The 25,594-nt window shown below is 40.2% G+C and overlaps 1 protein-coding gene across 1 annotated transcript in view; it reads left to right on the plus strand.

The window, feature by feature from the left end:
- Positions 1-21,115: 21,115 nt before the first annotated feature.
- The window catches only part of LOC136882346 (zinc finger protein 718), a 73,148-nt gene continuing 68,669 nt past the window's right edge, over positions 21,116-25,594 (plus strand). Inside the window, exon 1 of the mRNA XM_068229448.1 lies at positions 21,116-21,170. The gene's annotated coding sequence lies outside the window, so the exon portion shown is untranslated. The remainder of the gene's footprint in view (positions 21,171-25,594) is intronic.

Below are 25,594 nucleotides of genomic sequence, written 5' to 3' on the forward strand. Positions count from 1 at the left end.
TACAGCCTGTTTCCAGTCATTCAGTCACATAAGGAATTGAATGAATGAAGCCCCCATCTAGCTTCGAGGATAGGAACGGTGTTGGCCATGGAGGCTCATGCAAAAAAGAAATGAAATACTAAATAAATTTGGTGTGCATAATATCTGCAGATTGGATTGTCGAATAACTGCAGTGATGATGGCAGGAAGAACCAATTGAACACATCTCCAGAATTGAATTGATTTGAGACGAAATATATAATATATAAAGCTTTCCACACTTTCTAATGAATGGATTCCTAGTATGATGTTCGTTGGTCGTCCCTCTCTCTTTATTGCCATCACTACTGTTTCGGGTTCGCTTATCTTGAGATTAAACTCCTGGAATTCAACCTTCCATTCATTGATTCTCGACTGTACGTATTCCTCGGTTTTTCCCCAAATCATAACATCATCAGCGAAAGCCATTGCATTTAGTTCACCAGAGGTTTTCTTGATGTTCTTCATTATGTCATCCATGATGGTGATAAACACTAATGGGGATTATGCGCTGCCTTGCGAGACTCCAGTTTTGGTCTGGAACCACAATGAATATCCGTCACCCAATCGCACACAGCTGGTACAGTGTTCATACAGTTCATATTCATAGAGATTGTTATTAATACAGTTAAGAGTGGATGTCCACCTTTCAGTGTCAAAAAATTGTATTCTTGAATTTATGAATTATTTGAATGAATAATCTTTCCTCTTTCATTTTGTGATAGAAAAATGAAAATATCTTTAAATGCCTCTAAATGTAAGTTGCTGTCAGTTAAGTTTTCTCTCAAGTCAGACCACCATGCTCACATTTGTTGGTCACCTACTGCACTAAGTAAGTTATTATTCTCCAAAGTGTGTTTGATCATGGTGTCCATATCGGAAAGCTTTGCTGAGGGATCTGTGCAGCAGTACACTCATAAGAACTGTATTGACCCTGCTATAATAGCGGCAATAAAGCCAGTATTCAACAATCTTGTCCTAACAGAGTTGCTATGGCAGGGTATCGACAGCCACACCCAAAATAATAATGAACCATAAAACTGCAATTATTATTAGGTTCGTTACGACCCCTGAGGATCACGAGTGACTTGTTCGGTACGTCTTCTTTCTTCCCAATACCTCTTCATTCTCTCACTCCTCCTCTTTCACTCGGCTTCCGTGATCTAAATCTGGATCCTGGTGTCTGTCCATCTGTGACCTTCCACTGCAATATTTTCAAAAAATGTAAAAAAAAAAAAAAAAAAATACTGAACATGCTGGGAGAAAAACTGTTGAAATTGCAGTTAATGATATCTAAAATGTATTTTACCCCAAAAATTGAAAAAAGTCCAGACAGGATAATAATGAGGAAAATACTTTCCTGAATCTGTAAGTCAATAATATTAGTCTATGTTGTAGCCTTGAATGTTGTTAACAGCTCAAAACAATATTGATATAAAAATGTAAAATTATGGGGTACTTGTCATGAAAAACTGTCTGACTGTACAGAAAACAGCTGGAGGTTTGTTGGTATAGTGATGCATGACAGCAAGCATATTATAAAATGTGTTTTTTGCATAATAATGAATCAACTGTGGTTAATAATCTTGCAATTTTTTTATTTTTTTACAACACAGTTTATGAGATATGACTAATTTCACTGAATTAAAAGTGTTCGTGAGAAAGGTGCATCCACCCCTTAACCCATTCAAGTCACAACAAATGGCCACATTGTTGACTGTGGAATCAGATTTAATATTCCTGCCCATCGTTTGAGTGTACATGTCACACAAAAACTTGCATAAAAGAAAAACTAGTGAAGATAATTCACTCAACTTTTACACTCTTGCCATTGAAGATTATGACTTACCGATTCTTCATTCCTTGAGTGACTGCTAGATGTGGTACAATTGTTTCATTTGAAAGAATTTCAAAAAGAGCGGATCCATGTATGCTAAAATCATCGCAATTTCGGACAGTGGGCAGACCATACATTTTTCGTAAGTATTTCTGAAACACCGCTGTATCCATGAAATTGATATATATCAGGATTATCACCTTTATTCTCCAATTTCCAGTCACAATGGTTCTTTTGTCTTACCAGCCATGCACATTTGGAAAAAACCTGGTGCGGGATTTTCACTCCTACTTTCTTCAACATTCTGCTCACTTCAGTAACTTTCACTGTTGCTTTCACTATCTCATGCTCGGATTCATTTTCCATAATGTCATTACTACGGTACCATAATTGCCATTTAAACAATGTCTACAACTGCTTTCAATCTCTCGTTGATATTGCAAAACCGCTTCTATTGCATAATGAACACTGAATATCGATGAAAGTAAACTGTTATTAAACAAATCCAATGCTACACAGAAATACAGACAGCATTGTTTACCAACAGTACATGCCTCTAGTTCCATACAGTGTCCACTGTTAGAAATTAAATTGCAAATAGAAATCTAATATATGAAGATAAGCAAAGCACTGCGCCATTGCGAGCTGAGTTTGTCATTTCATTCATGCGCCAAAACACTGCGCGCGACCACAACTCGTCATGTGACAGGACTGGGTTAAGGTTCCTTTTGCAGTAGTATATATTGTGCCCTTTTCAAGGCAACAACTGCGGTGAACTCTTCCTTCTTCTGTGCGCCGGCTGCTCCTGTAATAAATGACATATAAATGATACTCACCGCTGCATGTAGACTCTTCTTCCTCAGTCGTGACCGTCCGCTATCCCCGAAGAGAGGCCACCCGTCGATCAAGGAGTGAGGAAATGAAAAGATGGGTAAAACTAACTATAAATGACGGTACCCAAAGACTGAATTAAAATTTAAATAAAAGACTGATTTATTGAAGAAAAAAAATGCAAAAAAAATGCCAAAAATGAATGTAAGTGAACTAGTGCAAATGTAAACAAAATGAAATAAATGAGATTAAGAAAAATTAAAGATTGAGATTCTGCCTCACAATAACACCATAATCTGCCTAATAAACTGACTGATGGTCAATCACATTAATTAAAATATTCCAGACTCTGTTGACACTGTCTCCAAGTTGATAACGTGAATCAATCTAAAACTCGGGTCAGAAAGACCACCTTCTTGAAATTCAGAATTATATTATGTAGAAAAATATCTCTCAAAATAAATTAAAATAGTTGAATCATAATAAAGTAATTAGTTACGTCATCAAATCCACTATCTCAGAGGAGTTATGTGGCTCATTTGGGAAAACACCCAACTTTAAAATAATCATGGACTGCACTAACCAAGTGTATCACATAAGGAATAATTCGAAGAAAACAGCCATGAACATCACCCTTCATTTACCACATAACTACTGTCTTATTCAAACACCTCATGATTAAACAAAATAAATTATTGAAACATAAATCTGAGTGTTACAACCACTCATCTATTTTTTTAAACTTCACTTGCTTGCCTGTGATAGACTGGACTTCTTAAGAATAATCCAAAAGATTAGGCCAAATGCCTCATGTAAACATTTCAAATGTCAGCGATCCTTGTACATTAAAGTTTCTGTTGAATTTTGCCGCTAACTGCATTTCATTATCAACTCATTATTTGTGGTACCACCACTAGATGGAGGCAGATGCCATCTTGTTTACCTCATTCATTGCGGCAGTTTTTATACAATTGGTTTATTAAAGATCGCTTCATTTTCTAAATAAAATGTAGTGGATTTTAAAAGGTTTGGTAATTACTAAATGCCTGGTATGAGCATACCACTACTATGGTTCCGACTGTGACTTAATCGATGATCCATTAACCTAACATCTGAAATCTTATTTACATCATTAAATCTGTCAACGGAGAAACACTGCTCCGACAAAGAAAATACAGAAATCAAAACTAGCCTATCTACACCTATCTATTTACATCAAATCAAATATAAATAATTCACATACGATTACGTCCTACAAATGAGCGATAATAAGGTATACTCAGAAAGAAAAACAAATAAGCAAAACTAGATCCCACCATCGCGGCCTACTGGAAATTAATAAGGATGGAATGCGCAAAATAAAAATCAGAGTCACCAGAAAAATATACCCCGCTGCGAGTAGCAAAACTATAAATATTGTGAATTTGACGGCAATCTCTAACCTCAGACGATAAATGTCTGGCCATGATACTATTTAACCTTTATGGACAATAATTACTGTTATCTCATGTCATCCATGACTTTACATGACTATCGAAAAACACATTGACTCGTCGCTCTGCTCACATGTACAATGGCTAGCATATTTACCGAACATCCACTTTCCCTGGAATTATTTAAACAAATACAGGCTTCTGCCTACAATCATAATCCATGTCGTAACACATTTAACACTCTTGGTTAAATTATTCATTTCACAATTCTATTTACTCATTAATTCTCGACGTCATCATTATTCATTATTCTCACAATACGGCCTCGCTCGTATCCGGCGGGCGAAATATCTGTCGTGCATATTACGATTTCTTACGACAGTTCATGACATGGTCCAAATATCACATTTCCATTATCAACGTAGATCATCAGGGATATTATTCATCTAGCTCGATCTCTCGATCATTCTCTGCTTCACATATCACAAAATATCAGAGCTGACTCATCAATGGCTTCCTGGCACTCACTGTTTCTATATAAAAAAGACGAGATTGCCTCTCAAAACACAGATGTTGAAACATGTGTAACCGCAACTACACAGAAATAAATACTCGCGTCTACCAACAGTCGTCGCAAAAAAACACGGGATAAGTACTACCAGAAACGGTCACCTGAAAGATGATCCCCCAACATAAAACAAGCTGAAATGCGCATAAAAGCAAAAATAAACATTAAAAACAACAATGCGGCGTCTACAAGATCAAAATTCCAACAAAATATGACTCAAAACCAACGATATAATAACATGATGAATATAATAATAAAATAAATCGGCGTTACACTCATAGATCAAAATAACATAGCTTCCTAAACTGTCAAAGTGACATACTACAGAAATAATCCATGACAACACGCAAACAACATCTACCTAAACGAAACGCACAAATAACTCTAGCTGAAAGTGCGACATTATTATTATTATTATTATTATTATTATTATTATTATTATTATTATAGTAGTATAATAAAACTGTGAATTATTTACAATCCTACCTAATACTCTAAGCTACATTTGATCATCGATTAGTCACGGTCCTACATATTTATTTACATTATTTATTGATGCTCATACCTGGTGATGGAGGCATGCTGGCTCACCCTCCGGACTCGTTCATGGTGAATTAGAATACAATCTTGAAGCTGCTGTGGTATTCCAAATTTTCACACACGCAACTTTGACACATTTTTGTCATGCCGTAACACACGCTTACATTAACATAAAACACTCGCATTTCTCGCACTCCAGTGAAGGTTAGACGATAGCACTGCAGATTCCTGTCGTGAAGTTGGAAGGTCGTCTCCGCTATCTACCTGAAAATCACCTGTTGGTCTGCACTCTGGTCTCTCAGCTTTTGTTTACATAGAGCTTACCGTACATTAACCCCAACGGGACATAACTGTTTGCTCAAGGTCTACCACTGCTGCCTTCATTAAAGAAAAGTCATTCTCCTCCCTGTCTGCCTTTACTAGTCTCTCCCCGCAAACATCTCGCTTGCCAAACAGTTTATTAAGTGGTAAAAGCAAGCTAAAATAAAGTTTCAAATGTTGTGGAGAAGTTTATGCTGATAACAAGTGTGAAACTACCCGTGGGTTAGAGAGGTTTTATGTAATTATGCTGAAAACATGGACTTGTTCCTCTCGACTCGTGATGTGAGTTCATTTAAGCCAAGTGTTGAAAGTGTAGCTCTTGCCTGTTATCTCTGCATAAATAGTAAAAGTTCGTTAAAGTGTTCATTTTCTGAAATGTTACTCTCCCAAGTAAAATAATACAAGGCTTTCTCAAAATGCCTACAAGTGTCTCTACTCGCTTTCTTACCAGCCAAAAGTAAAGCTGACTAACTGAATTAGCTGTCACCTCTGTCACACTGTCGCTCTGATTCACACTGTCAATCTGAAGTTTCACTGAGAATACTCAAGAATCACTGCGACTACTAAAGAATCACTGAGAATCTGAAGAAACACTGAGAATTCAACCCCCTGGTCGCTGGGTTTTGTAAAGAGTTCTCCCCCCCACCTTGAAAATAGTTCTGTGGAAGGGATGCGGCGTAGTGATCTAGCCCTCGGGAGCGCTTTATCGTACATCCGTAGGTTAAAGTTTTCAAAATTTATGTGCAAAACTTCCTAATTTTTGTCTGACTTACATGTAATATTGCGTCGTGGGAAATGATCACAGGATAATCCACACGACGGCGCGCGTCACTGGTGTTATTTTCTTCCGGTGAATGACTCCATCCCGCCATGACAGTTCATTTTCCTGGAGACTACTACCCCTCCGTGTGGAGTTAAATTTTATTAATTAGGCACTAATTAACCAACGATTCGCACTGATAAATTTCCAAATATTATAAAGAAATCAGGACACTGTTTTTCACCACCACACCGGGCTTCAGATAGCGAAATACTGACTGTAGATTCCCGCTATGACAGTTCATTCAAATTTGGAATTTTGTGATTGGCTGAGACTTTCGCGCTCTTCGTAGCGTGGATGCTTCCATTTCCTCCCAAGAGTTGGCGGGTATTGTCGTTGTCCCTTTGTCCTAGCTAAGTAGGTCAGGCCTCAACGCGTGCTTTTCTCGTGAGAACCAACAGAAAGTCGCCACTCCTAGGCGGTATCATAAAATTTATTGGAAGGAGTACTCAGGGCGGTTTACAAGTTGGTCGTGCTCTAAGAAGAGTTTCGAGGATTCTACTCGCCGTCACACTGGCGCCAGAAAGTTCCTTTGTGACTGCTATATTCACAGCCTACTGTAGCATTGCATATGCGAAATATTCAACTTTTAATTTGTAAATTAATTTGGTAAATTCGCTTATGGTTGCAATGCTCCCCTACGACGTTAGAAATCTTACGCGATAGTGGAAGATTTCTCAATTCAACCAATGATATACACATACTTGCAGCCATAAGCGAATGTATACTCCTGACTATGAAGTATACCTCTGCTTATGTCTGAGTTTTTCTCTGATTTCTCTCTCTAAACTCTTGTTCTCTTTCTCGAGGTCATCTGCAATCTGTTTCATGACTGCCAGTATCTCGGCTGAGTTCTGTTCGCATTCCGGACAATTTTCTTCTGTTTGTTGACCTGTCTCAATCTCGAAATGACTGTCGTCTCCTGGGTTCGTTGATAGGGTTTCCTGGTCATCTTCTTCTTCTGCTTCAGTACACGGGTCATCATCATCATCTTCTTCTTCCGTGCCGGAACTTGTTTCTTCTCCTGCGTTTGAGCTCCTTGGTTTTTCCACGAGATTCACTTGAGCTGCGCCTGGTGCTATTTTATATATTTTAAGATTGGATGCATTCATAACCATTTCATTCTCTCCATCTAAACTCCTAATTTTATATGCATTGTTTTGCATATCTTGAACAATGCGGTAAGGGCCGATGTACAATGGTGCGAATTTTGCGTAATACTTCCTTTCAGGATCGGAGATGGCTGGTCTACGGATCAATACCATTTCACCTACTCTTAATGGCCTGTGAAATCTTCTTCTTCGAACCCTTCTCAGCCTGCGGTCAGCTTGCTCTCTTAAACGTTCTTGTACCTGCTGTGTACACACTTCCGGAGATAATAGGGGTTCTGGCGGACAATTGACGACTGGATTCCACGGTCTCGCCGGTTGTAAGCCATTGTGCACTGTGGCTGGAATTTTCGCTGTTGCTTCATGGACAGTATTATTTATGCAGTCAGTGATCAATGGGAGAATATCGACCCATCGCCAATGCTGTTCTGGGATATAAATTCTGCTGAATTTTGCGATGACTTTCATTACTCTTTCTGCCGGGTTCGACTCTGGGTGACGTGTTGAACTCAGAACATGCTGTATTCCTAGTTGCCGTAAACCTGTTTTGAACTCTGCGGAGGTGAACTGTGTTCCGTGTTCTGTTAATAATTTCTCCGGTTTTCCCATAGCCGGAATTATTTCCCTATTAATGCATCTCAAAACTGACCTAGTATTGGCCTTTTGCATTGGAGAAAGGTTTGTAAATTTCGAAAATACATCCATGGTGACTAATATAAACTGATTGCCTCTCCGTGATTTCGGGATTTTTCAATGTGGCTGAGCTATTCGATGGAGTCCTTAATTCCAATTCGGAGGATATTCTTTCTTCCTAGCACCTGTTTCCTTATGTACGGGTGCCTCTGGGTTTAGTGGTCTGCTGTTCTGGGTTTCTCTCCTGGCTGGCTGCTGGAATTCGAGGCTTTCGGCTCCCGTGATATCCGGGTTAATGTCCTGGGATTCGATTGCCTGTTTCCACGGATCGCGCTGCTGTTTACTATTCAGATCATTAATATATCGGCGCCCCTCTTGGTATCTCGGGTCCGAGTTCCTATCTCGCTGGTAATTTCTTCTCTCGTTCCATCTTCTTTCAGGGTCACGATAATAAGGCCTGTCTCTTCCTCTATCTTCCCATCGCCTTCTATCTCGTGAGAGGTACCTCCTTTGGTATGGCTGCCTGTCCTGGTATCTCGGTCGCCTGTCTGGATAGTTAGGTTTTCGATACCTCGGACGTTGGGTTTCTTCCTCCTGGCGTCTCGCGTTCATATCTCGCCGCGGTACAGCACCTGAATTCGGGCCGTTTACCTGCGCGTTGCCTCGTGTATTCTCACTTGTGGCATTAGCTAGGTAAGCCCTATGTTCTTGCGTCTGCCTAGTTACTCTCTGCGGTACATTACGGGTTGATGTGGCGTCTAGCTCCCTTAAAATTGCCTCAACTTGAGCTGGATCATCTACCCTCGCCGTAATTAGCATTCGCTGCACGTCCGGCGGAAATTGCTTGATTATTGTCTGGACGATTTCTGCGTCAGACACAGGGGAGTCTAATTGTCTAAGTTTCACCAATTGTGTTAAGAAAAAGTCCAGGTAACGTGTGGGCTGTGTTGACATGTACTTGCGAGTGTACAAGTCCATTCTGAGTCCTTGTTGTGTTGACAAGGACCAGTACCTTTCGAGGAAAGCTTTTTCGAAATCTTCGAATGTCTTAAACGTATCCACGAAACCATAGTACCATGTCTTTGCCTGTCCCTCCAGGTATTTTTCTACAATACGTAGTTTCTTGTCTTCTGGGACTTTTATATCTTGGAAATATTGTTTTAATTCCCTAAGATATACCTTTGGGGTAATTTGTGACGTTCCACTAAATTTCTTTGGTTGATCGTCACTTGTACGCACAATGTTTATTATCTGGGTGGAAGCTTCAGTTCTTTGTGTACTTTCCGGCATTGTCCTTTCCACGTTAAATACTTGTGTTATCGGCTCGCTCTCTGTCTGCTCACACTGCGGCTGTACCCTAGTTTCCTTTACTACCTGCGACTCGGCTGCCTGCTTGTCTACCAGCAGCTTGACTAAGGTCGACAGGTTTTCGCCCTGGGTCTTAATTGCCTGGATTTTTCCCTCAATGACCTCGTTAAATTCCTGTCTTATTGACTGCTTACTGAGTGTAATCTCCCCCTCAGTCTCTGCTATTTTCTCCGACAGCTCTGTTAACTTCTTTGTAATGTCCTGGGTTTCCGACTTTAGGGTCATGATTTCGTTACTCATTTTCTCCTGAGTCTCTCCAACCTGCACGCATACTTTACTCATTTCTTTCCTGGTCTCGTCCTCAATTTTATCTATTCGTTCTTCCAAGAGTATGATACCTTGAGCTAAATCCTTGCCCTGATCTTGTATCATCACCCTGGTTTCCCTCATACTTTCCTCAACAGTCGCGCTATGGCTGTCTAACTGTTCTTGTATTTGTGCTTGTACATCTGCTAACTTCTTTATTTCTTCCATTGTCTCCTGCCTGTTCGCATTACACGCCTGCATGAGTTTGTCCTGGTTTGCCTGTAACTCTTTCTTCAATTCAACCTGGCTCTTTATTAATTTTTGTTCGAGCTTTACCTCGCACTGTTTGAATTCTTCTAATACCTGTCCTTGTACTGCCTCTACTTTATTTGCAAGTTCGGCTTGGCTATTTTCAATCTTATTTGCAAGTTCAGCCTGACTAGATTTCAATTCGCTTTGTGTGGTTTTTAACTCGTTAGCTAATTCAGCCTGGCTACTTTCTACCTTGTTTACAAGTTCGGCCTGACTGGATTTTAACTCATCTTGATTTATTTTAAGTTCAATAGCTAATTCTGCCTGGCTACTTTCTATCTTATTCGATAGTTCGGCCTGACTAGATTTCAATTCGTCGGCTAATTCTGCCTGGCTGGATTTCAGTTCATTAGTTGTTATGCTTAAATCACTAATTGTTTTTATTAACATGTCCCACTGCTCCTGACTAATCGACATTTTGTATACTGAGAGAAGCGACTGAGACCTTCAGGTTCCCCAACAATACTTCCAACACATGCAAGACACAGTAATCACCAATACAAAACAATTTTACCCTGAATTTGGATAAAATTATACAAACATGTCATTTATAGTTAATACCACTACTTGTCAAACAGTACTATCACAGCATTCATATTTATCAACACTCAGTAAACCTATGTTCATGGCTGTTAGTCTGGGTACAAAAATAAATTAAATGTAAAGTGCAAAATCCCGGGGATAAGCAAATCTGGCCCCAAAGGTGGGCGACACGCTTTTCACTCCTCACTCCGGCCCCTGTGCCCTTTTCAAGGCAACAACTGCGGTGAACTCTTCCTTCTTCTGTGCGCCGGCTGCTCCTGTAATAAATGACATATAAATGATACTCACCGCTGCATGTAGACTCTTCTTCCTCAGTCGTGACCGTCCGCTATCCCCGAAGAGAGGCCACCCGTCGATCAAGGAGTGAGGAAATGAAAAGATGGGTAAAACTAACTATAAATGACGGTACCCAAAGACTGAATTAAAATTTAAATAAAAGACTGATTTATTGAAGAAAAAAAATGCAAAAAAATGCCAAAAATGAATGTAAGTGAACTAGTGCAAATGTAAACAAAATGAAATAAATGAGATTAAGAAAAATTAAAGTTTGAGATTCTGCCTCACAATAACACCATAATCTGCCTAATAAACTGACTGATGGTCAATCACATTAATTAAAATATTCCAGACTCTGTTGACACTGTCTCCAAGTTGATAACGTGAATCAATCTAAAACTCGGGTCAGAAAGACCACCTTCTTGAAATTCAGAATTATATTATGTAGAAAAATATCTCTCAAAATAAATTAAAATAGTTGAATCATAATAAAGTAATTAGTTACGTCATCAAATCCACTGTCTCAGAGGAGTTATGTGGCTCATTTGGGAAAACACCCAACTTTAAAATAATCATGGACTGCACTAACCAAGTGTATCACATAAGGAATAATTCGAAGAAAACAGCCATGAACATCACCCTTCATTTACCACATAACCACTGTCTTATTCAAACACCTCATGATTAAACAAAATAAATTATTGAAACATAAATCTGAGTGTTACAACCACTCATCTATTTTTTTAAACTTCACTTGCTTGCCTGTGATAGACTGGACTTCTTAAGAATAATCCAAAAGATTAGGCCAAATGCCTCATGTAAACATTTCAAATGACAGCGATCCTTGTACATTAAAGTTTCTGTTGAATTTTGCCGCTAACTGCATTTCATTATCAACTCATTATTTGTGGTACCACCACTAGATGGAGGCAGATGCCATCTTGTTTACCTCATTCATTGCGGCAGTTTTTATACAATTGGTTTATTAAAGATCGCTTCATTTTCTAAATAAAATGTAGTGGATTTTAAAAGGTTTGGTAATTACTAAATGCCTGGTATGAGCATACCACTACTATGGTTCCGACTGTGACATTGTAGAACGTGTTGTCGTGTGCCACAGGACACGTGTATAGCTAAGAATGCCAGGCCGCCGTCAACGGAGACATTTCCAGCAGACAGACGACTTTACAAGGGGTATGGTGATCGGGCTGAGAAGGGCAGGTTGGTCGCTTCGTCAAATCGCAGCCGATACCCATAGGGATGTGTCCACGGTGCCTGTGGCGAAGATGGTTGGCGCAGGGACATGTGGCACGTGCGAGGGGTCCAGGCGCAGCCCGAGTGTCGTCAGCACGCGAGGATCGGTGCATCCGCCGCCAAGCGGTGGCAGCCCCGCACGCCACGTCAACCGCCATTCTTCAGCATGTGCAAGACACCCTGGCTGTTCCAATATCGACCAGAACAATTTCCCGCCGATTGGTTGAAGGAGGCCTGCACTCCCGGCGTCCGCTCAGAAGACTACCATTGACTCCACAGCATAGACGTGCACGCCTGGCATGGTGCCGGGCTAGAGCGACTTGGATGAGGGAATGGCGGAACGTCGTGTTCTCCGATGAGTCACGCTTCTGTTCTGTCAGTGATAGTCACCGCAGACGAGTGTGGCGTCGGCGTGGAGAAAGGTCAAATCCGGCAGTAACTGTGGAGCGCCCTACCGCTAGACAACGCTGCATCATGGTTTGGGGCGCTATTGCGTATGATTCCACGTCACCTCTAGTGCGTATTCAAGGCACGTTAAATGCCCACCGCTACGTGCAGCATGTGCTGCGGCCGGTGGCACTCCCGTACCTTCAGGGGCTGCCCAATGCTCTGTTTCAGCAGGGTAATGCCCGCCCACACACTGCTCGCATCTCCCAACATGCTCTACGAGGTGTACAGATGCTTCCGTGGCCAGCGTACTCTCCGGATCTCTCACCAGTCGAACACGTGTGGGATCTCATTGGACGCCGTTTGCAAACTCTGCCCCAGCCTCGTACGGACGACCAACTTTGGCAAATAGTTCACAGAGAATGGAGAACCATCCCTCAGGACACCATCCGCACTCTTATTGACTCTGTACCTCGACGTGTTTCTGCGTGCATCGCCGCTCGCGGTGGTCCTACAGCCTACTGAGTCGATGCCGTGCGCATTGTGTAACCTGCATATCGGTTTGAAATAAACATCAATTATTCGTCCGTGCCGTCTCTGTTTTTTCCCCAACTTTCATCCCTTTCGAACCACTCCTTCTTGGTGTTGCATTTGCTCTGTCAGTCAGTGTATAATCGAGATGTGAAATGGACTGCTGTGAAAGGGCTTGATCTTTCATTTATGCATTACTTTTTTAGCTTTAGCATATCTGCCTGAACTTTCATGGCTAGATTTGACTATTTTCTCATTAAAAAGCATCACGTTAGGACAGTTGTCAATAAAAATACCGGCACATTCCTTACACATATGATTCATTGAATTTACATTTAAGAGCTGGACAATTTTCCTTTTAACTTGAAGCCTACTAACAGAGAGAAAATCTATAAATTTAGCTGCAAAAACATTCAAAATTTCCCTATAAGCAATACTTGCCATTACATTAGGGTAAAGCAAATTTGCATCATCATCACATTTCTTAAATCACCCATATTTTCTTCAGTGCTTGACAACGCGTTACGGCATTCCAAATTGGGTACCTTGGAACACAACCAGCCACACACATATGCATTTTCCTGAATTAAATCAAAACCACAGATCACACCTACAACAACACATCGGTATTGAAGGTTAAAATATGGCTCGCGCAGGTCAGAAGTTTAGGAAGTAGGCCCTCTATAAAAAAATCTTTGTAACAGGAAGAATATATATGTAAACACAGTATTTACCTACATTTTCTTGTCACGAGGGAAACGGAAGAAAGACCGCGAATCCTCTTGCATTTCATAGTTATTGCAGCCAAACACAGCACGTATCTGTCCACTCATATTGACAGGAGATAGAAAGGAATGACACACGCTACTATTTACTTATGCCAACTTAATGCAAAGGGATAAATAACACCAAAAACTTAACAAACAAATACACCTGCTCATATGACAGAATCAGTAACTCTCAGGTCATTCCGCTGGATAGCGCTCTAATCGCTGTCCCGCGATATCTCGCAGAGTGTCGCGTACTGTCTCTATTGTAGTGATGGGTCGAACTAGCTCTTTTGACGGAGCTAGCCAATTCGCTCCCCCTCCTAACTGAGAGTCGTTCAAAAGAGTCAACTCTTGGGAGCGGGAAGGTAGGAGAGAGCCGAGGAAGTCCGCTCCAGGTTCGTTCGTTCATCGTTTGTCCGGTTTAGGGCAGACGGCTCTTTATTACTTCCGGTCCCTCTTTATGACGTCCGGGAACGAATGATATAGCGCAAATAGTTTACATGGGATGTAAGTTACTATAGCCTAGTATATACTAAGGCATGAGTTATTTATTCATAAAAGCCCAGAATAGTATGATTTTACATTTTCTAGGTTAATCATGACTCCCGTTTTTATTTGAAGGAGCGAGATGGCGCGAGATAGTCCACATTTCCCTCAACAAATGACAACACAATGTCCAGTCTGGCACGCTACTCTTGGAATAAAACAAATGAACAATATATACATTGCTGGCATCATTGGCAATTAATCCAATGATAAAGCTTTATATAGAGTAACGAAGAAACGTATCGTAAATATACAGTGTTAATTGATGACATATAATACTAAAGTTCCATTCTCCTTAATATGATGTCTTTCAAGACTGCATGCACCGTACGGGACGTATGTTCGAGTCTTAGAGATATTGGCAATACTTCCGTTCGACCCCGGCAGTCTAGATGAGCACAAGAAGAATCTCTGTTCCTCTTCACGTAGTTTAAATTTCACTCAACAGATGTTATCAGAATATCCTCTTTCGATTGGAGCTACAGAAAGTTTTCGCGCCTGAATCTTCGCGTTGGAACAACAGATTCTTTCATTCAATAATGCAGCGTAGGAAACATAACTGATTAAACGCGATCTTTAACGAAAATAATGGAAACTACTATCAGCACAAATGCACATATAACCAAGTATACTACTGTATGCATAGCATTTTGCCTTATTTTTCGCGTGCAGTATGGTCACACTGTCTTCTATTTTTTCCAAGAACGATGACACCGTATGAGACGTATATGTTCGATGTATTGGCATTCCTTACACGATTACACTACGTACTTCTTCTTATTCTTCTTATTATTCTTCTTCTTCTTCTTCCTCTTCTACTACCACTTTCCCCACACTTGTGGGGTCGCGGGTGCGAACTGTTCCGCAAATGTGGACTTGGCCCTGTTTTATAATAAATAATAATGTTATTGGCTATACGTCACACCAACAACTTTTACGCCAAGGTGCCGAAATTTAGCCCCGCAGGGATTCTTTTACGTGACAGTAAATCTACCGACTCGAGGCTGACGTATTTGAGCACCTTCAAATACCACCGGACTGAGCCAGAATCGAACCTGCCAAGTTGGTGTCAGTAGGCCAGCGCCTCAACCGTCTGAGTCACTCAGCCCGGTTGGCCCTGTTTTACGGCCGGATGTCCTTCCTGACGCTAACCTTATGCGGAGGGATGCAATCAATATTGCGTGTTTCTATGGTGGTTGGTATTGTGGTGTGTTGTCTGAATACGAAGAGGAAAGTGTTGGGACAAACACAAACACCCAGTTCCCGAGCAAGAAGAATTAAATTCCCGACTTGGCCGAGAATCGAATTCGTGACTCTCTGCACCGAAGGTCTCAATGCTGACCATCCATCTAAGGAGTCGGACTCCTTGCACGACTACACGTTAATAAATAATTATTTGAAAATATACTGCAGTATACACTTTGGCATGAGTTATTTAGCCTATATTGTAAAGCCAAAACTAGCGCTAATTTCTATTCCCCTTAGTTCGATTTAAAACGACGGTATATTATTTCATCCACTGTACTGTAAAACCGAAAGATTTTGGCAATATGTTGATTTATAACTACGACCGCATTTAAGAAACAGGTGAGGATTTGTCAGAGTATTTCTTAATTATTTCAGACAGAATAATACTACGCCGTTTCTATTTGCCGAGTGGTATATTCAGTATTCTGGATAGTGACCGTTCGTGCTTAGTTGAGGATCGTTAACCCGAACTTGCTGTCGGTTTTTTTTTTTTTCTCTAGCTGCTTTACGTCGCACTGACACAGATAGGTCTTATGGCGACGATAGGACAGGGAAGGGCTAGGAGTGGGAAGGAAGCGGCCGTGGCCTTAATTAAGGTACAGCCCCAGCATTTGTCTGGAGTGAAAATGGGAAACCACGGAAAACCATTTTCAGGGCTGCCGACAGTGGGGTTCGAACCTACTATCTACTATGGCCGCACTTAAGCGACTGCAGCTATCGAGCTCGGTCGTTTATTTGCTCTTAACCTACTGGATCTATACTAGGCTCTACATCCTTCATAGATTATGAGGGCATACAGGATGTAAACTGGTAAGTATTGCTCAATAACATGTTTTTTATTTCATTTCATTGTTTCGTTAGTTAGCAAGTTGCCAGAATGATGGCGCAAAAAACGTATCTGGCAGACAGACCACAACAACTGCACTCAGAGCGTTGAGCACTGACTGAGTGCGGGAAGAGGCTAGACTGGGCAGCCTATAAAAAGGAAAGCGGCTTCTGTATGTCACGTGATTATCTGAGGCATGGTTTTGGCCAAGACCATCTACAATAATATCAGACCTTAATACAAAAACAACATGGCCGACGCATCGGTTCCATGTAAACACGCCTGTGATACATAAACATACTCTTTTGATTATCGTATTGAATTGATGAGCAGTCAATAATAACGAACAGAAACTTTACTTTGGGTAATAGACCAACACTATCTAGAAACAGCCTGTGTTTAGATAAGCAATATATGGATAATTCAAAATATACGGTACCGGTACATATTTTATATGAACTAGTATGGTAAAAGAAATAGGTAATATAGGATTGCATTCTAAAATAACAGTCCTGGGGGGAATATTTGATACGTTTCAATTCATTCAATTAATAGCTCACCTATGATCTGAATTTAGGGCTGTCAACCAAGTGGCAGATTACGTATCAATTGTCTACTATACTTAGTACTTAAGTGATTTCAAAGAAATTGGAAATTTATCATATTGGTATAGGAAGCATCCTTGGTAAATTATTCCAGACTGTAATTCTTCTTCCTATAAATCAATACTTGTTTTATAAATACATTTATTTGAATGACCATTCTATTACCATATGTTTTAAGTAGGCCTATAATAGCCTACCTCGTTCAAGAAAATTTTTAGAAACATAACCTTGTCGCGAATTTCAATTCTCTCATAACAATGATTCTGACAGGGCCTAATGGTCCACCAAACTGCTACATCTGTTTCACTTCAGAGAATCTATAGGAGAATGAACTTGAAATTCTCTGGTAGCATATTTATTTTCGTTTAAAGCACTTTAACACCCACATCGTTGGCAACGTAAATACGTACTGTAAGGGACAGTATATCAATTGATACCTTATCCTCTAATTTAAGAAGGAGAATATAATCTTCATTCACAGATGAATAAATAGCTTTATCACTTTTTATAATCTCACTCTTAAAATACTCAAAAGGTATAGTAATTGAGAAATGTACTAGGATTGGCACCAACACAGAGTTTTGGCCTTTTCCGAAAAAAGCAGCTCATCAATTACACGGAACACATCCTCTCTATTGACAAATTTATCCTCGAATGTTTTAATGCACCGTAAAAAATTACTTGTAACTACGAAATCGTCACGATGCATTGAGTACACTTGATCCAAATGCGAGTGCATCTCCTGTAATATGAATTACATCCAGGCATACAATACGATCGACACATCCTAATATATCAAAATAGTTTTAAAACCATATTTAAAAAAAAATGACTACACTAACGTTTTCTAATCGATCCAAACCAACAGAAAGAACTAAACAGTTGCTTTGCACATGCTCATGTTTACATTTGAACAAACCGATCGGGCCGCCATTTTAGCTAATAATAATAGCTGCATTAAGGTCTGATATATTGTAGTTGGTCTTGGCTAGCTCTTTCTCGGAGTTGATAAAAGAGTCACCGAGCTCAATAGCTGCAGTCGCTTAAGTGCGGCCAGTATCCAGTATTCGGGAGATAGTAGGTTTGAACCCCACTATCGGCAACCCTGAAAATGGTTTTCCGTGGTTTCCCATTTTCACACCAGGAAAATGCTGGGGCTGTACCGTAATTAAGGCCACGGCCGGTTCCTTCCCACTCCTAGCCCTTTCCTGTCCCATCGTCGCCATAAGACCTATCTGTGTCGGTGCGACGTAAAGCAACTAGCTAGCTAGCTAGATAAAAGAGTCGGCTCGTACTAGCTCTCAAGGTGCAAGGAAAGAGCTAACTCTCTACAATGAGTCATTCAAAAGAGTCAGTTCGTTCATGAACGACACATCACTACTCTACTGTACATGGCTCAACACTGTCACAATAGCAGTGGATCGGTAGCAGCAAACTGCGAGTCGCAGCGCAACATTCACAGTGGGAGTGGCCGGTAGCAGCAAACTGCGAGTCTCAGCGCAACACTGTCACAGTAGCAGTGGACCGGTAGAGAAGAGACTCCTGGAGCAGATTATCACTGCTCCACTCCGAGAACAGGTGACGCGTACCGGTACACCAGTACCGCACACCTCTAGTGTCACATTTGCAGCCATGAGAATGACAAAGCCATAGATTAGTGATGGGCTAGCGACGGAATCGAGTAGAATCGAGTAATGTGCTCTTAGAATCGGTATTACTCGACTCCAGACTCGAGTCCAAGCATACTGGTGTCGCTATCTGTGGACATGCCTTAGAACTAAAATCTACTGTACTGCAGTGCACGGCATTCAGGATCATCCACAGAATATTTTTGTGGTGTGGAGTGCAATATGTTTGCTGCTGATGATTGATGTTGTTCAGTCATCGGTCGTCAATAATTCGATTGTTATGATTATTATTATCATCATCATAGGCACTAAAGGTTGTGACTTACTAACAAACTGTCAGCTGTTTAGCTAGAACAGAATGACGTTCTGTCCGCTGATTTGCTGCGTGAACGTACGTCACATTCTGGACGCCTCATCTTAATACCCGACATTATATCTGCCGAAAGTATGATGTACATATAAACTGCTGTAATTCACCTGTTCCCCCGGACGATTGTAGGCTTTGGCGCGGTTAGCAATAGGCTATGGTTACAATAAATCTGTCATACTACCGATCATATTAGCACATCTACGCCCGTGTATATGCATAATGGCTACATGAGATATAATTTACCAGTAGCGAAGCAATACAATGTGTGCAGAAATACCGTCTATAGTGTACAAATAGCACATGTTTAAAATACACTAATTACAACATACATACCGTGACAGGGATTTGAAATAATAATAATAATAATAATAATAATAATAATAATAATAATAATAATAATAATAATAATAATAATAATAATAATAATAATGTTATAACTTTTACGTCCAAGTACGTACATTTGTATGGTTTTCGTGGATGCCGAGGTACCGCATTTAGTCCCCCGGGAGATTTTTTACGTCCCATTCTACCGACACTAGGTTGACGTATTTGAGCACCTTCAAATACTACCGGAATAAACCAGTATCGAACCGGCCAAGTTGGGCTCTGAAGGCCAGATAAGCTATATTATCAATATTAGAATAGATGGCATATTCAGTGAAGTGTGTGCGAGACGCCGTAAACGGATATTTTCATATCTTATTATGCGTATTAAGTGGCATTATTATCGTTCTCAAGTAATTATCAAATTTAGGTTATTCCTTTTGCGCATTCATTCAGTTTTTTAACTGAACAACTGAGCTGACCATGAATCTCAGAACAACACACATCCTCGCAGACAGTGGTACAGTTAATTCGCATTTGTCGGGAGGTAAGCTGACAATAAATACATCCAATTGTACTGTAGTAAATGCTCGAACTTGGTTAGCAGTGCAGTGGTAATCAGAGGCAATAATAATAATAATAATAATAATAATAATAATAATAATAATAATAATAATAATAATAATAATAATAATAAGAAGAAGAAGAAGAAGAAGAAGAAGAAGAAGAAGACGACGAAGACGAAGACGAAGAAGAAGAAGAAGAAGAAGAAGAAGAAGAAGAAGAATTCGACATGTTTCCGGCCAAATTAACGGTGGAGTTTTTCACATCTCCAAGGAAGTAGTGCATCTCTATACTCCGTCAACAATCTCATTTCGTTGTGCAAAATATTTCAAGAGACGTCAGTTACATCATTTTCCTTTTACCTATAATATACATTGACGCACTTCATTCACCGCGTTGTAAGAAAATGTCATGAATGTATTCCAGCACGGGAAATCGTGTTTACGGTATAACCCCATTTTATATTGATATGTAACGAAGTTCTTTCAGGGAAAGATGAAATTTGTATATGCTATGTGACTTACATCACTTGAGAATGAATTATTAAAGAAAGTGCAAATAAAGGAAAATTTCTTTTTAACTATGCGATATGTGAGGACTGAAGGGTTTTCAATATTTTGTTGTCCTGACATATTATCTGCGCACTTTTTAGTGATAGATTTACACCCTAGTGCTGAAGTGGTCGACTTCGGTTATCTTCGAGATTCGTATTGGCAACCTTTGAAACACAAACTAAGAATCGCTTATCATCGCTGTGCGACATCTGGCGTACACTTTAACCTGGATCCGCCCAAGATTGAATTTTTTGAGAATAAAATTGTAACTTTTAGCGTTGGATACAGTGCGCGCGGTTACAATAATAAGAGTCCAAGAAGACTGTGTAGTTTGCCGTGCCATATATGGCACGCTGGGCGGATTCAGGTTAAGTACTCGTACTGTTGTTGTTTACACAGTAAAGCCAAACTATAGAATTCATGCTAGGAACACGTTTCGCAATGGGAAATGTTATATAGTATTATATATTGTGTGTGTGACGCAGTTGTTTGCTTAAAATAATAAAGGTTTATAAAATTCATATCGATCGATCATATTATCGATTCAATTCAGATTTCATTTCCATTCAGTTGGCAGTATTAACGGAACCCTTCTTACTTCTCCAACGAGTACAAAAATCTATCATTAAAAAGTGCGCAGATAATACTTCAACTTTTCTGCACCCTGTACCCTTGTTGGAAGTGATGCACCGTACGTTAAAACATATCGTAAGTGCTGTATTAAGACCTCGATATTGTTACGAACTTTTGAAATATAACTTGTAGGTAACTACTCATCAGATGATTGGCTATTGTGAATTCAAACTGTGATATAATATTCATGTGAAAAATAGTTTTATCTAATACCGATCTCTTTCCGCTTCTTTCTCACGGTGGGTGAGAATCGTGCCTTTCAGGTGGACTTGGTTTTGTTTCACGGCCAATCCTCGCGGCCGTGGCCTTAATTAACGTACAACCCCAGCATTTGCTTGGTGTGAAAATGGGAAACCACGGAAAACCATTTTCAGGGCTGCCGACAGTAGGTTTCGAACCTACTATCTCCTGAATACTGAATACTGGCCGCACTTAAGCGACTGCAGCTATCGAGCTCGGTCGAGAGGGTTGTATTCACCATTGTGTGTTTATGTGGTGGTCAGTGATGTGCATATGAGTCAAAAGGTATGTATTAAGATGAGCACTAAATTCCAGTAAATAAACCAGATTAATTAATCTGACATGACTGAAACTATGACCCAGTCGGTTTTCAAACACGGGGCTCTCTGTCAGTGCGTTGCAGAATTGCTATGTGATATATATCATAACTCTACTCTTCCTGTGCATCTAGATATTCACATGAATACTATCCAAATGGTGTATGATTTATTTTATTGATCAAGTCATAGGCATATTGGTTATTCAGTGCTCTCCCCAGAAATATTCGTTAGCTGGGTGGCAGGAATGAGTGGCCGGGCGGGAAATACTACATAAAAAATAATTGTGATACAATTTCAACTTCTTCCCCTCAGGCCATTGATAATAATATTAGACAGGTAAACATTAACTGCAAAGATGAACTATTTTAGTGTTATCTTGAACAAGACATAACAGAGTGGTTTGAACTTCTAGTTTTTTACTGCTCGTTCATAATCACTCTGTTGCTGTGGAGATTTAGACGGGTTTGTTATGTCCCGCGGAATTGAGTGCTCGCATGCTATTCCATGCTAATCCAGACACCGCTTGTGCACGACACTACGTGATAAGCTGAACTCTGATGTAACTCGCGCAATTATGCTGATAATAATGAAGATTTTTCATTGAAATTAACAATTTACAGTGTTTACATTTTAATTTGGAACACATAATGACTCGAATATGTGTAGCCTCCATAGCTCAGGCAGCAGCACGACGGCCTCTCACTGCTGGTTCCGTGGTTCAAATCTCGGTCACTTCGTGTGAGATTTGTGCTGGACAAAGTTGAGGCGGGACGGGTTTTTCTCCGAGTACTCTGGTTTTCCCTGTCATCTTTCATTCCAGCAAAACTCTCCACTATCACTTCATTTCATCTGTCAGTCATTAATCATTGCCCCAGAGGAGTGCGACAGGCTTCGGCAGCTGGCACATTTCCTATCCTGCCGCAAGATGGCGCTTCATTCATTCCATCCCTGACCCGGTCACTGACTGGAAAACAGGTTGTAAGTTTTCAATGACTGAAATATATATTAATATCATGTAAACAGAGTGAGTTAGGAGCGCACAGCTGTGAGCTTGCATTCGGGGAAATAGTGGGTTCGAACCACACTGTCGGCAGCACTGAAGATGGTTTCCATGGTTTCCCATTTTCACACCAGGTAAATGCTGGGGCTGTACCTTAATTAAGGCCACGGCCACTTTCCTCCCACTCCTATCCCATCGTTGCCATAAGACCTATCTGTGACGGTGTGACGTAAAGCAACTTGAAATATCATGTTACTAGCAGATATCTAGGTTATGATAGCTGGGTGATTAGTGAAAATGGCTGGGCGGTGCACCCATTAGAGAGTTCCTGGGGAGAACTCTGTTATTATTTTGTTTTATATATGTCAGCTTTATAAATAGACCTCGATGTCTTTCACAATAGATTTTAAGGAACAATTGCAGTTTCTCTCTCTTCCTCACGTAGGTGCACTGCACATTTTGGATAGAGGTGCAAGTCCAGGTTCCATCGGCATGGACTCCGCAGCTGTGAGCCATGCGTCTGTGTAACATAATGGACGATGGTATTGGAAAGCAGATAATTTGAAAGGAGATTGACGACCTGGTGTCATTTGGGTGTTTGATAAAATGTACAAAATTAATATAGATCAAGGGTAGCCTGTGAGTATATGCTAATGAATTAAACAATTACTTTAAACCCATCCCATAGGCTGTTTATACAGTTTTCCACGAGTCATAATACTTCTATTATTCCATTTTAATTCCTTTGTTCTGTCACATTTACTTTTAATTATGATCGAACCAGCTTCATGAGCCTGTCACTTCGATTTCTCTACTAGGTTCTCTGGTTCTATCAGCACCATGCCTGGAATATTTTATCCTCTAGTTGGTTCTATCATTCTCTGATTCAGCTCTTCTTCATGGACTAAGTTATCATTTTCTATTTGTTGATCGTGCTTTTTATCATTGGCGTTACCATCACAGCTAACGTTTGGTAAATTGAGATTACCTACTACAATCACGTTCCTTTCTGAATAGTTTCCCACATAGCTGATGATCTTATCAAATATTTCTGCATGTGCAACTCCCCATTCTGGTTGCTGCACCCCAGAAACATCAAGTTACCTATTTCAGTATAACTCCGATTTTGGGTGCCCTGAATATAGCATAAACCACCATTTAACGGAAGAAATTTCAAGTCCTGAAAATTATTCCAAGGGAGCAGCTCAATTTTATATTCGATTTAACATAACATTAGGGCAAAACTCATGTTTAGCATAAGGATTGTTAAAATTCTCAAGTATTTATTTCTGTTCGTTATGGTTATGGGACATTAAGAACCTACCTAAGAGACATCATAAGATTGCTATGTCATAAGCTTGCTAACAATGATCCAAGGCAGAAGGGGAATTTAGAACTTGGGCACTTAGGGCTAAAGTTAGATGTTTAGACTCAGATACACATCCGACCGCAGCTGTTGTAGTAAAGTAGAAAAGAATCTCATTTTAATGACAATATTATTATGCTCCTTGAAAACTCCTATATTAATCTGTGTGCAATATCCTTCAGTTACAGTGAGAACCCTTTTACTGATTAATCTGGTATTACGTGCAAATTTGGGCTGGTTAGGTTTTTCTGCTATGAATATTCATACACTCTACTCCAACGTTTATATCAGATGCAATCGATTATCTTCCATATCGATTCCCCGCTACATGCACGAGTGAGCTCTCCCCTTCTCCACAATTCTGACCAGTGTAAACAAACATTGCAAGAACATGTTTTTGCAATGAGTGCACTGATAGCAGTTGTTAACTCCTTAGAAATAAAGGATTAAGTAAATGATTGCTTAATTTTAATACTATGTACTGAAATAAAATAAGAATGTGATACTTCTCCTTCTGAAGATACAAGGGAATGCATAATTAAAAGACGTTTTGTGTCTGGGTAAATTTCAGAAAGGGTGTTCCACATAAATTTATAGTAAAAAGGTTATCGTTACTCCAGAGGGAGCTTGAAATATATTTTCACAGTATGTGTATGGTAAACTGAGGTTAGGTGATGCCATTTGATGTAAGAACGTGGAAACAAGCCTCTGTTGTAATTTTTAAGAATGAAACTGAATATACAGTTCAGACTATTGGAATTAGAAAATACCATGCTAATGCATAAACCACTTTTTGGAAAACATCCACGACAACTTTTAAACAAACCAATTGCTGTTTCATATTGATTTAATATGTTATTTTTGTGTGCATTTTGCATATTTCTAGACTTCTATGGAAAATCATGTACACTTAAGAAAATGGAAATTGCAACACCATGAAGGCATCGGTCGTTTGTGTTGATTCTCTAGATATGGAACGATGCCATGTAGGTATGTAAACGATCAAAGTTTCAGACCCATTGGATTGTTGCTACAGGTCTTCCCACGTGATTGGTCGCGGAGGAATCAACTCCAGTATATGGACTCTGGTGTAGCGTAGTTGACTTGCAGTATGTGCAATGAAGTGTTCGCCATCAAACATGCCCTGATGACAGAGAAGAGCACACTATCAACAACTGTCGCCGTTTGAGAGGGTTCGGATAATTGGGCTGTGCGAGGCTGAATTACTAAGGACTGTCGTTGTACGTGTTGGCCGAAAGGCATCTACGGTACGTGTATGGCAGCAGTGGTCAAATGAAGGTACTCACACTCATAGACCTGGCACATGCCTAGCGCTATGGACAAGTGTGAGAGAGGATCGCCGCATCATTTGGAAGGCCCGGATGGAACCCCATGCAACAGCAGTGCAAATTCGAGCAGCTGTGGCACCCCACGTCACACAACAAACAGTTGGTAATCACCTGCGTGCAGCTGGCTTACGAGCCCGTGTCCCTGCAGAAGCTGTTCCATTGACCCCACAACAGCGCCGTGTAAGGCTGGCCTGGTGTCGAGAAAGATCGACGTGGGTCGACGA

Source organism: Anabrus simplex, chromosome 10, assembly GCF_040414725.1.
Source record: "Anabrus simplex isolate iqAnaSimp1 chromosome 10, ASM4041472v1, whole genome shotgun sequence".
Classification (NCBI taxonomy): domain Eukaryota; kingdom Metazoa; phylum Arthropoda; class Insecta; order Orthoptera; family Tettigoniidae; genus Anabrus; species Anabrus simplex.